Below are 9,774 nucleotides of genomic sequence, written 5' to 3' on the forward strand. Positions count from 1 at the left end.
AATAAAATTGTAAATGTTATTATGTCGCAAAATGTATCGTCTGTAATTTGTACGTTCTGAAATCTGTTTCATTAAAAAATTACAAAATGACTCGAACGGAAATATTTACTTTATACATATATATCTTTCACCGGCAGTGGTGGCATCTCCATATGAGTGAAAAATTCTCTAGAGGGACGTTAAACAATATTTAATCAATATATATATATATATATATATATATATATATATATATATATATATATATATATATCCAAACAGTAAAAAATGAAATTGAAACGTTAGCGCTTTCATAAATATTCTTTGATGATAATAGTTTCATCCTTTCCTAATGATGTCAAGGCTTTCTCCTTACCTATGGTTAAATTCTGTTTTAATTTGTCACTATTTGTGGAATCAAGTGGTAAAGTTTTTCGAGTTTCACACACCGCGTCTAATGTGTTGTTCCGGCCTTTCTTAGGGTTGAACTTAGATTTATTTCGGAGAAGATCCTTTTCTTCAGGAATATCATCATCGCTACCTTCACTATGAAACAATTCAGCTAATCTTAATCTTCGGGTGTATTCTTTGATGTCGTTAAGCAATTCCTGTTCATTGCTTTTTGCAATGGATGCACATTTCAATCTTTTTGACAGAAATCACTAAATAAGCGCTAACGTTTTAATTTTGTGTTACCTTTTATTCTTTCAATATATCGACGGCGTTTTATCTATTAAAAATACTCATTTTCATTCATACTCAATGTGATATATTCCTGTGAACTTGGAATAAAAAACCAGTCTTCAACATCTTTTACATTCTTGGATATTACAACCGTACTTCAGCTTATTCATAAGTCTAACACAAAAAGTATAGTGATGAGAATACACTTTATATCTCAAATAACTGTATGTTGTTCGGAGCCTGGATAAATGAATTGCTTTTGAAAGGATTGTTTTGTTTAAAATGTAAATTTGACAATTTGTAACTTGCCGGGTGAAACAAGTACTTTTAAAAGTGTTTAGATGTTTTCATAATTGGGTACTTGATGTGCAAGATAATGTTGTGCCAACTTGTGAAGTAATAATGTCCTTTGAAAACCACTCATTATAGTAATTTTTACAGGTTTTTCACTATTGTTCACTCGTGGTGTTTAATACGGAAGTTCCGAGTTCCCCAAGAGTTACTTCCCTTTGTCTTTTCGAAGTTACCAGTTTCTGTTGATATGATTTGTTGTCCATTTCAGTTTCAGACAACACAAGTGTACCTCCAAACAAACACAAGAAATTAATGCAAGTGCGTGATTTTTCAAAAATTCCTTCAATAATTGTATTTTTATTTTCTTGAAGTAACACCATGGCCGACTAGCATCTATAGTTACTAGGCCCATACCTACGCTGTTTACAATTAGATATATTTGAAAAGATATGAACTGCATGTTTAAACCCAGTTGTTCCCATTGTGTAATTTATGATATTCAATTGAAAATCAATTCAAGAATTAGACTATTATATTTTTCAGCATTGCTTTCCATAGCTCTTCCGTTAATCGCTACTTACCCAAAGAATTAGGCGGAAGATTAAAGATATATATGAAAAATGCACAAGTTAAAAAGGTTTCAGAATGTAAATATAAGCAATGAATTATTATTTTTTGAAAGATGTAGTCTCATAACTGCAACGGTGTGTGCAAACAAATTGTCATAACGCGCTAACGCTAACCGGCCGGGACAGATCTAAGTAATTAAACAAGAGGCCCAAGGGCCTAGAATCGCTCTTCTGATAAATTGTACAACCCCACCATTTCTATTCTTAACCTCTTAGTATTCTAAATCTTTAGTTAAATCCGAAGAATTCAAAAAATGTAGGTCAATGTGACCTACTTTTTGGTTTACTCATTTTGAGAACCCAAGAAATATCAACTGACAAAGTTTGATGATTTTAAGCCAGTTAGTATCAGAATATTGAAATATAGCTGTCAAATTCCAATCGTAGGTCATGGTGACCTACTTTTTGGTCAGAGAACTCCGAACATGCAAGACCCATCAACTAAAGTTTGATGACTGTAGGTCAAATAGTATCTGAAATATATAAATATAGCCGTCAAATTCCAAAAGTAGGTCAAGGTGACCTACTTTTTGGTCGACACCCTTTGAACATGCAAGACGCATCAACTGACAAAGTTTGATGACTGTAGGTCAAATAGTATCTGAAATATATAAATATAGCCGTCAAATTTCAAAAGTAGGTCAAGGTGACCTACTTTTTGGTAGATACACTCCGAAGACTCAAGATGCATCAACTGACAAAGTTTGATGATTGTAGGTCAAATAGTGTCTGAAATATAGTAATTTAGCTGTCAAATACCAAAAGTAGGTCATGGTGACCTACTTTTTGGTCGACACAAACCGAAGACTAAAGACGCACCAACTGACAAAGTTTGATGATCCTAGGTTTTACAGTGCCCAAAATATGCATCTAAAATTGAAAATGTGAAATTTGAATATCTGCAAAATTCAAAAAGTAGGTCACTGTGACTTACTTTTTTATAAATATGTTTCAAGGCCTCAAGATGCATCAACTTACAAGATTTGATGATTCTAAACCTCTCGGTATTTGAAATAACAACTTAAAATATATCTATAAATGATAAGCCATAAAATTCAGAAAGTAGGTCACGGTGAACTATTTTTCAGTTGCCGGATTTCATCCCATGATCCACCAACTGACAAGTTTTGATGATCATAGGCTTCAAAGTGTTCAAGATATGCATCAAAATTAATTTTAAAATAAATACCTGCAAAATTCAAAAAGTAGGTCACCGTGACCTACTTTTGAGACAACTTGACACAAGGACCTAAGATGCATCAACTGTCAAAATTTGATGATCCTAGTCTTTATAATGACTAAAATATCAAAGATTTAAGGAAATATAAATTTTGGTCAACTTTGAAATGACCTTGAGACCACGCCCTTTGCCCCAGGGTAATGCCTTGAACAATTTTTAATCTACAACATATCCTTATCCTTATGTGTAAGTTTGGTGATAATCTGCCCAGTGGTTCTTGAGAAGAAGATTTTTTAGCAACCACTACTTTTGTTTGTATTTTCCTGATTATCTCCCCTTGTTGAAGGGTCACATCCCTCTATTTAGTATGTATGAAAGCCCTTCGGCCAATGATACCCTGTAACAAATTTGAAAAAAATTGGCCAAGGGGTTCTTGAGTTATAGCCCTTTTTCTAAAAAGTTTACGCACACCGCACACCGCACAAATGGCCATAGCATTAGCTCTTTGAGCCTTCGGCTCAGAAGAGCTAAAAAGGTAGTGATACTTCCATCGCCAAACGCTTGGCATAAGGCGTGAATGTCACGGGTCCTCGATGACCTTAAAAACAGATATCCCGTGCCACAGTAGGTGTGGCACGCTAAAGAACCCTCACTGCTCAATGGCCGTATGCGCCGAGCATTTGAAGCCCTTCACCGGTGTTGGTGACGTCTCCATATGAGTGAACAATTCTCGAGAGGGACGTTAAGCAAGATACAATCAATCAAATTTTATGCATACACCGTTATGAGACTACATCTTTCAAACAACAAGAGATGTTTGTAAAACACATATGCCCCCCATGGTGCAAAATTGAAAAGGGTTATACACACACACATCATTTAATTGAGAGTAGTATCATCAATTCAAAATATTGAGCAGACAATATCTTCCTATGTCAAGAGTGGATTGGCCATGTGACCTAAAAATCAATAGGGGTCATCAACTCCTGAAGATGTACCAGTGTACCAAGTTTGATGTCTGTCAGGCAAAGGGTTCTCAAGATATTGAACGGACAGTATACTCCTATGTCCAATTTGACCCTTGACTTTTGACCATGTGACCTTAAAATAATTAGTAGTCATCTTCTCCTGAAGATGTACCAGTGTACCAAGTTTGATGTCTGTCAAGCAAAGGGTTCTCAAGATATTGACCGGACAGTATATTCCTATGTACAGTTTAACCCTTGACCTTTGACCACGCAACCTCAAAATCAATAAGTGTCATCTTCTCCTGAAGATGTACCAGTGTACCAAGTTTAATGTCTGTCAAGCAAAGGGTTCTCAAGATATGGAGCAGACAGTATATTCCAATGTCCAGTTTGACCCTTGACCTTTGACCATGTGATCTGAATATCAATAGGGGTCGTCTTCTCCTGAAGACGTACCAGTGTACCACGTTTGATGTCTGTCAAGCAAAGGGTTCTCAAGATATTGAACGGACAGTATATTCCTATGTCCAGTTTGACCCTTGACCTTTAAACATGTGACCTCAAAATAAATAGGGGTAATATTCTCCTGAAGATGTACCAGTGTACCAAGTTTGATGTCTGTCAAGCGAAGGGTTATCAAAATATTGAACGGACAGTATATTCCTGTTTAGTGTGACCTTTAACTTTTGACCATGTGACCTCAAAATCAATAGTGGTCGTCTTCTCCAGAAGTCGTATCAGTGTACCAAGTTTGATGTCTGTCAAGAAAAGGGTTCTCAAGATACTGAGTAGACAGTATATTCCCATGTCAAGTTTGACCCTTGACCTTTGACCATGTGACCTCAAAATCAACAGGGGTCATCTTCTCTTGAAGATGTACCAGTGTATCAAGTTTGATGTCTGTCAAGCAAAGGGTTCTCGAGATATTTGACGGACAGTACATTCCTATGTCCAGTTTGACACTTGACCTTTGACCATGTGACCTCAAAATCAATGGGGGTCATCTTCTTCTGAAGATGTACTGGCGTACCAAGTTTGATGTCTGTCAAGCAAAGGGTTCTCTAGACATTGAATGGTCAGTATATTCCTATGCCCAGTTTGACACTTGACCTTTGACCATATGACCTCAAAATCTATAGGGGTCATCTACTCCTTAGGATGTACCAGTGTGCTAAGTTTGATGTCTTTCAAGCAAAGGGTTCTCAAGATATTGAGCGGACATTATATTTCTATGTCCAGAGTAGATTGACCCTTGACCTTTAACCTTTTGACCTGAAAAACAATAAGGATCCTCTTCTACTCAAAACTAACCCACATATGAAATATCATTATCATCAAGTGAATGATTCTCAAGATATTGAACGGACAACACATGGTCTACACACCGACCGACCGAACGACCGACCGACCGACCGACCGACAGGTGCAAAACAATATGCCCCCTCTTTTTCAAAGGGGGGCATAATAATAATTCATTGCTTAAATGTCTTGCAAGTGTGATTACAGTTTCACTTCTAAACAAATCTGTGTAAATGTCGAACGTTAAATAGCTTTTGAAATCATGAGTTTCAATTTTTCAGCATCTCTTCACCTATCATCTCTCTATCTAACTCTACGTCAAAATCATTTCGCGCAAGCTCGTAATGTCTGCCATCTTTAATATGTGTAGCAGTGACTCACATTTGCGTCATCTGGCGTTAAGTCAAACCGACGAATTGAGTAGTAACGTAAAAGGGAATTATAAGCATAGCAACTGTCTTCACTAATTCCTTGCATCATTTCATTTCCCGAAGCATCATTCCTCCCGTTGAAACTATTGGTGTTTTTGTCTAGCATCTTTTCCTCATCTCTTCTATTGAAAGCAAAACCATAAGGATTGTCATCCATGGAGACTGTCTCCGAGTTTTCTGCAGTGTTTGACGTGTAAAGAGACCCACGGTTTACTCTCAGTGTTAGTGTACTATAGCATGACTCTTCCTCGCTTAAGTGCAAAGGATTTCCATATGTATGGTCCACTTCATTATGAATATCGCCAACTCTGTTTTCTACATCACCACCATAGGAAGCACCGTGACGAATGTCTTGTTCTGAAATTACATCCATGATTTAGGTAAAGATTCATACAAACTATCGTCTGCTTGAATGTAATAATCTAATTAAATATAATTACATTAAAATGCGACTCAAAATTAAAACGCTGGTCTGTTAGGTAGCAGTTTCAGTATACATCACATGCACTTAACCTGCATCACATAATCATCAGCTAATGTTTACCAATAGATTTAAAGTACAGAATGTCCGGCAGCTGAATTGACGATGGTGAAGATTTAAAGTGCAGACTGTCCAGTAGGGGACCTGCTACACTGCAGCTGAATTCGTCGACCAATGACATTTATATGGAGAGTTTGTGTAGAAAAAGGAATGTTAACGCAGACGTCTTTGAAAACACTGGATTGAAATTTATTTTTTCTCATTTTTTAATGTTCAATATATTTGCTTTAATCCTTTGTGACCTTAATAGGAGTTTTCAATTATTTTCAATCTCCCCCAGAGGGCGCTACGTATTCTATGAAACTTGAATATGCCCTCTTGTAGAGATTGGTTTCAAAAGTGAGTCTCCAAGCTCGACGTTTATACATGTACATCTATGAAAAAAATATCGCACAGAGCTCAATATGAGCAAGAGGCTAACTCCTGCTAACCAAGATAGCATTTGTTCTGGTCACATTTATATACATACATGAATGTGAAAGACACCAAATCATTAAAACGCGACAAACTTCGTTAGTTTATAGTTACATTTGAATTTTCTATTAACACTCATTATAAATCTAGGGAGTACTAGTATTAGACAAAATTCAAACTGACTGGAAATATATATTATCATTTAACAAAAAGAATATTTCAATCCAATGTTGATAATGACATCTTCATTAAGTTTGGGTTGTTCTCAGGACACGTCGTATAAATGGAATAGGATTCCATTGGTTGATGAAGCGGTTAATGACTGCACTACGCACAATAATGACGCTGTGCTATACTGATAATGCTGCTTTATTTACCAGTGTATTAGTAAAAATGTTTGTAAGAATCATAAATTTACCTTGTTTCTTCTCTTGCTTTCCAAATGTATAATTGCTGCAAATTTTAAATATAGCAAGTAAGTATCTAGGGTTCTTCATGTAAGATAACGCTTTTAATGTTATCAAGTTTGATATACGAGTAGAAAATCAATTCATATTACCAATATACAACTCCAATAAATAGCAAACACCCAACGATTACTCCAGGTAATCAGATATGTAATAGAAACTGCAACACATCCTTCTGGTTCGAATCTATCAGAACAAACAGAAAAATCACAAATATTATAAGGACGTATAAATAATGTGCAGTGTTATATACTTATATATGTACGTGTAAGGAACATACAGTATGTCAATATTCTGTCATTGGTAGTACGTGTGACGCAGCTAAAATATTTAAAAGAATGGTTACCTTAAAATGTGCGAGACCGCTACGTTCTTAAAAATCCAACTTGCGTCTAATTACATGACGTTATGTTGATAAACAACTACATTGTAACTACTAAACAGTCGAAATGAAAACATCGCCAGATTTACATTTATATCTTCTGACTAACGCAAACCGAGACTCTCGTGTACGAGAATGCAATCCAATGACGCATAAAATAATAACTCAAGACTTTATGACGTCAAAGATAGTATGATATAAAGAATGGGCAATATACAAATATAACGACAAACAGAAAGTTTACAGGGACATTTGATATTTACCCATTTCTTGAGTATCTAATTCATTTGTAGCTGTGGTATTAAATGCATAGGTAGCATCTAAAGAAATTAAACACAGAGACTGTGTCGGTACTGGGTCCGGACTGTTGAGATATGTTCTACTGTTGTCAGGTAGAGGTGTTTGTACGACACAACCACACACATGATGGCAGTATTCTGTATCATCATCACACTGACATGATCCCAGACACCCTGAGCCGTAATACCCCGGTGGACATTTACTGTTGCAATTTGTTCCATGAAATCCAGGCAAGTATTCTGTAAGTAATTGTTGAATCATTCATCCCAACAATCAAAGAACGCTCATGTTAAGTCGTCAAATGCAATTCTATGAAAGAACTTGAAATGATGGTTACGTTTAAATGAAATACCGAATTTAAAATCTTCAATTGAACATTAGAGTTTTGATAGTGTACTCTACCTATACACTTATTATTGTTTTCCATAAATCCGGAGCAACACTCCTTCTGCAACACAATCTCGCCACTATAAAAATAACGAAAACATAAGCAACTTATCTGGCTTGTAACGAAAAATCTACCGAAAAAAAATACCAAAAACGTTAAGTGTAATTATATACCTTTTAGATACGGTATTTTTACAAACATTTCCCCCCTCCAAAGTCCATGAGAGATGTGTTGAAGAAAATAAAAGAATGACCTTTACAAACACGACCATGGCTTAATCATAGCACAACCAACTCTTTTAAAGTAATATCGAGGTTTTAAGATATGATATAATATCAGCACTGTGTGATATATCTGATAGCAAAGCATCAAACAGGAAAAGGAGTATAATTAAAGTGATGCAAGGTGAAGATAACGAACAGTGATCAATCTCATAACCCCTTCAAGCAATACAAAATAGATAGTTGGGCAAACACGGACCCCTGGACACACCAGAGGTGATGTCATCCAATAGCGCCATACAAAACATAACAAGTACTGCCCTATAGTCTGAGTAATCTATTAATTATTTAATTCATCAACATCATAATGAACAAGTGTAGATATGTAACAGTGATCAATATCACAAATCGCATGAAGATTACAAAATTAGGACGAGTAAGCATTCCCAGTTGACAGGTCAGTCCGCCATGATCCCTATATCTTGATAATAATTAGGTAAATGGAGTAACCGGAATGTAAAGAACAGCCTCCCATTTGGTATGAAACACGTCAAACACCATTTGACCCAGTGATAGCTTGTATTTTCAAATAAGATCATTATAATGAGTGTAAAATGTGCAAAATGCAAAACGAGGCTATTGAAATACATACAACATCAACGTATCTATCAGTAGCCTGTCTTGATTCAAAAATCGATCATAATTTATGTAGAACATGCTACACCGCTATGTTATGACAAGATTGCTACACGTAGCCATGTACCCCACCGCTGCAAAAAAGTTGAAGCACAAAAGTCCCATAACTCCTGTACTAAAATTTGTGGAATCAAAATGACGGCGCAATATGATCAACAACATATGTTGACTAACAATCCTACAAAATTTGAACAAAATCCGTTGAGCGGTTTCGGAGAAGATGCGTCCACAAAGTGTTTCTATAGTGTAACATGTACAAATTCAACAAAGTTCCATAACTCCTGTAATTTTTTTTCGAATCAAAATGACGGCGCAATATAATCAACTACATATGGTGAATAACAATCCTATAAAACATGAACAAAATCCATTGAGTGATTTCTGAGGAGTTGCGTCCACAAAGTGAAGTGGGACGGACGCACCGACACCGGTATTTCTATGTCCCCTTCCGCGTTGCGGTGGGGGACAAAAAATGATCGACTTGTTAAGGTGTGTCGTTACACTACCCATTTCGTTATTGAGTGGAAAAGTACACAACTCACAAAGGAATAGTGATACAGACTTTGGAAGTAATGCATAAATATTATTTTAATGATCAGGTAAAACGTACATTAGACAATATATGATCAATGCCATGTTAAGACTTAAAATGAAAAAGCATTGAAAATTACAAATACATATTCCAAGGACAAAATTTACGAATTAATTGTAATATTCCATCAAATTGTAACTATTATTTCAATACAGATTGTAGGATTACTGTTGGTAATCTCATTTCGAATTATCCAAGTCAAATACCCCGAATTCCACGTTGTAAAACATATACAAAAAGAAACACTTTAATAAACTCTTGAAGTTTGCTTCCTTGCCCACTCGGTCCAGTCAGACACAGGAAAGGTCA

The 9,774-nt window shown here is 35.9% G+C and overlaps 1 long non-coding RNA gene across 1 annotated transcript; it reads right to left on the reverse strand.

The window, feature by feature from the left end:
• Window positions 1-338: 338 nt before the first annotated feature.
• On the reverse strand, window positions 339-7,217 carry LOC125675095 (uncharacterized). Its single transcript, XR_008803088.1, has 4 exons — window positions 6,979-7,217; window positions 6,838-6,872; window positions 5,415-5,821; window positions 339-1,246 (listed from the first exon to the last, which is right to left on the reverse strand). It is a non-coding gene; the product is annotated as an uncharacterized LOC125675095 (long non-coding RNA).
• Window positions 7,218-9,774: the final 2,557 nt, after the last annotated feature.

Source organism: Ostrea edulis, chromosome 1 (genome assembly GCF_947568905.1).
Source record: "Ostrea edulis chromosome 1, xbOstEdul1.1, whole genome shotgun sequence".
Lineage (NCBI taxonomy): Eukaryota > Metazoa > Mollusca > Bivalvia > Ostreida > Ostreidae > Ostrea > Ostrea edulis.